This window comes from Pteropus alecto, unplaced genomic scaffold (genome assembly GCF_000325575.1).
Source record: "Pteropus alecto unplaced genomic scaffold, ASM32557v1 scaffold11, whole genome shotgun sequence".
Classification (NCBI taxonomy): domain Eukaryota; kingdom Metazoa; phylum Chordata; class Mammalia; order Chiroptera; family Pteropodidae; genus Pteropus; species Pteropus alecto.
In genome coordinates, this window is record NW_006431956.1 from 2,098,977 (window position 1) to 2,102,356 (window position 3,380).

The 3,380-nt window shown below is 59.0% G+C and overlaps 1 long non-coding RNA gene across 1 annotated transcript in view; it reads left to right on the forward strand.

The window, feature by feature from the left end:
• LOC112475626 overlaps positions 1-2,096 on the forward strand; it is a 7,649-nt gene extending 5,553 nt beyond the window's left edge. The window contains exon 2 of the long non-coding RNA XR_003044786.1: positions 1,961-2,096. This is a non-coding gene — a long non-coding RNA (uncharacterized LOC112475626). The remainder of the gene's footprint in view (positions 1-1,960) is intronic.
• Positions 2,097-3,380: the final 1,284 nt, after the last annotated feature.

Here is a 3,380-nt window from a genome sequence, read left to right on the forward strand (position 1 = left end):
TGGCTTCGTGGATCTCCGATCTCTGGGTCCCGAGACCCCAGGGGTGAGCCTGGGGGTCAAGCTCCTCCCCTCTGCCCCGCGGGACCGGGTTCCCCGCTTCCATCCGGGCAGCCTCTGCGCTCGCGGAGGGAGGGTGGGTGGGACCTGTACATGGGCGTTTGTTGAGGGGGGGGTCCCCCAGCTTACCCCGACCCAGGAGAGAAAGTCAGGCTCCATTTCTTACCCTTTCCCCAAGAGGGCACACACACCCCGCTCAACTTGACGCCTAAAGCAGCCGCCTCGAGGCCTGGCGTTGCAGATAGGCCAAATTGGCTCCTGCCGCCACACGCAGGGACTCGGCTCCTGGGGGGTGGGGTCGTGGTGGTGGTGGGAGGGCGGCGGCTGCGTCGTCTCCTGCTCGGCTCCCAGATACTTGCCCCCAGGGTCCCAGGCATCCAGGCCATTGGCTAGCCCCTTACCCTGCTGAGGGAGGCCTCGCGCCCTACGGGAGCCCGGGGCGGCAGCTTCGTCCTCGGTCTCCTCCCGGCTTTCTCCACCCGAGCTCCGCCGGCCGCTCCAGGGGAGGAGGGGGGCTCGTAGACCAGGCCTGGGCCGGGGTGCCCGGGGAGGGGCGGGCAGGTCTGCTGGAGGGCACTGAGCGTCTCCGCAGGAGGCCAGGATCAGCTCTGCAGGGTACGGCAGAGGGGGAATCCGGACCACCTTCCCTCCCTTTCTCCCAGCCTCGAGCCCCCTCCCCTCCCCTCCCCCTTGCCCCCGGAGGAGGAAGCCGGGCCTGCATTTGCCGGCACGGCGGGTCAGGCCGGCGCCTGGCCTAGCCCAGACCCCCGCAGCCCCGCTCTGCGCCTCAGGCCACGCGCCGCAGCCTCTCTCCGGCCGCGCTCCCTTCCCCCTTCCTTCCCCGTGGGTCCCGGGGCCGACCTCGGCCCTCCCTCCCTGGTATCCCCCTCCTCTCCTTTTCCCTCCCCCTGCTCTATGCTCCCGGCTCTGGGGCTGGGCCCGTGACGTCAAACCCAGTGTGGCGTCGGCGAGACTGGCCGGCGCGGGCCATCAAAAGAGCAACGTCCTCTTTCCCAATTACCCACTGTCAGTCCGGGAACAGGGGCGGACCGGCTGGGAATTAAATGTTAAGTACCCCCTACAGGCTGGCTCCATTACACCGGGCATCCAGCCGCAGCCCCCCACGCCTCTCTGCCAGCTCCAAACCACCCAGACCAAGAGGGGCCTTCGAGATCTTTTATTTTTCCAAGGTGGTTGGGGATGGGGTGGGGGTGGGGCTCACCATCCCAGTGCAGCCCGACTCGGCGCTCGTGATTTAATTAAAATAAATAATCCCCCCTCCCCCAGGTTTTTTTTTTTTTTTTTTTTTTTTTTTTGCGTTATCAGTAAGGCGCCGCTGCACCGGAAGGCCTTCCTCTCACAAATCTTTTCTCTTTGTCTTTAAAAATCGTTCTCAGCGTCAGAAGTTAATATTCTCAAGTCGTAGCGTCGGCAGCACTTCTCCGCGGAGAAAGGCTTCCAGGTGTGGGAGCAGAGGACCGCAGAGCCACGCTGGGAAACTCCCGCGTGGCTTGGGACAGGGGTCCGGCGGGCGAGCATCTCTTCGTCCTGGACTGACACGCGAGGAAGCGCCTTTCATTTTTTTCTCCCCCTCTGCTTCCACCCTTCATCTTAGTCTCGGGACTTTGAGCAAAAACGTGTGTGCGTTCGTCTGTCCACGATTGTGAGCGGTTTCCTGTGTAGGTTAGACAGAAACTAAATAATTAAAAGGTTTGGAGCGCGCTGGAGTGAGCAGGAGGAGAGGCTGGCGGCTTGACTGGCCCCAGAGAGAAGTGGTCAGGGAGAGAGGGAAATGCTGCTCCTTGACTGGGCCGCCGCAGAAACTGGGGGTAAAGGGGCTCAGGAGAAACATGCGGGCGGGTATGTATTTAATACGAGGATTTTCTTCCTGTTCTGCATCTAGGAACTCAACCCTGATTTCTAACAAACGTCAGATTTAAGAAGATGGAGACTAGACTCGAGAGAAGTTCCAAATCCGAGAACAGGGGACCCATGTTTCCACAGCTTTTTTCAAATAAATTTTACTAATCTTCCTACAAGGGTTGTGTATTAAAAAAAGACGCTCGCCTCACCACCAAATTAAGGCTGAATACTGATGCTTTTCCTTCACCGCAGGAAAAGAATCCTACAGAACCTAATTTTAAGGATTGTCTCTTCTCGCTCGAATTTCTGTATTTGTAGGGAATTTTATGAGGTCGGGGAGCAAGAGGGTATAATGTCTTCCTTTCAAATGGAACCTCGCATCAAGCTCAGTACGGTCCGTGGGAAAACCTACTAGAGAACCCCGCACTCTCTCCTCGCACACATTGCCGGGGGTTAGTGGAGGGTGGAACCTGGGCCTTCTTTTCCCGCCTGACCCCTGCGTACCCCGGTTGCCTTTACCGGCAGGGAGGCTGCAGGAGCTTCCGCGCCGCTAGGGGATGCAGTGGCTCAAAGGACCAAGTCTTAGGCCGCGGAGGTTGGAGCCCCCGGGGCCGGCCAATCGCGGCCCGGCCGCAGCCTCGCCCGCTGATTGGCCCCTTCTCCGGCCCCGCCCCCGCCCCGCCCCTCGAGGGGCGTCTCGGAGCCGCTCTCCCTCCTCCCGCGGCGGCCGGGCCCTGCCGAGCGAGTCCTCCGGGGCTGCGGGGCCTGGGGAGGGTCTCCGCGGTCCTGCTCCGCGGCCGGGTGGTCGTCGGTGGAGGGGGCTGGGGAAACACGCCGGGAGCCAGGTTAAGTAGGGGAAAATTAGGTAGCTGCAGTGAAGAGCCGAGTTCCTTCTTTCCGACCCCCTCTCACTGCACTTGAAACTAGTTCGGGTCTTTCTTCCTCTGTCCTGTGCACGCATCAAACGCACACATCGATTACAAATATTAGGTCTGGCAGGGACAGCTGCAACAGCTGAAACATTCGTCTGAGGGGCTTGTTAACGCAAAAGGCTGCAAAGCATGTTGACAACGACCCCCAGAGTAACGCGGACATTTCAATCAAAGGCATATTCCTCCTGCCAGACTCCCTCGACCTCTTAGGCAGTTCTCTCTCTCTCGAGAGGCAAATCTCTAAGCACTTTGACAATAAAAATTTTATTTTCTGATCATTTTTACATGCACGTAGCCCCAAATCCATAAACTTCCCAATACTTCCCTAGACTGAAAAAAGAAAATATTTGCTCATTTAAAAAGTCTGGAAAAGCGAGGCAGCCTGCAGAAATGAACTTTATGAATGGAGCAGGCCGCTTTCCCCGGCACGGAATTATCTACCCAGCCGGAAAGAATTGGCAGGAGCCAGAGTCACATTTAAAGGGCCAGAGCGCGAATTCTCTCCTGCCCGCCCCCTCCGCCCCCACC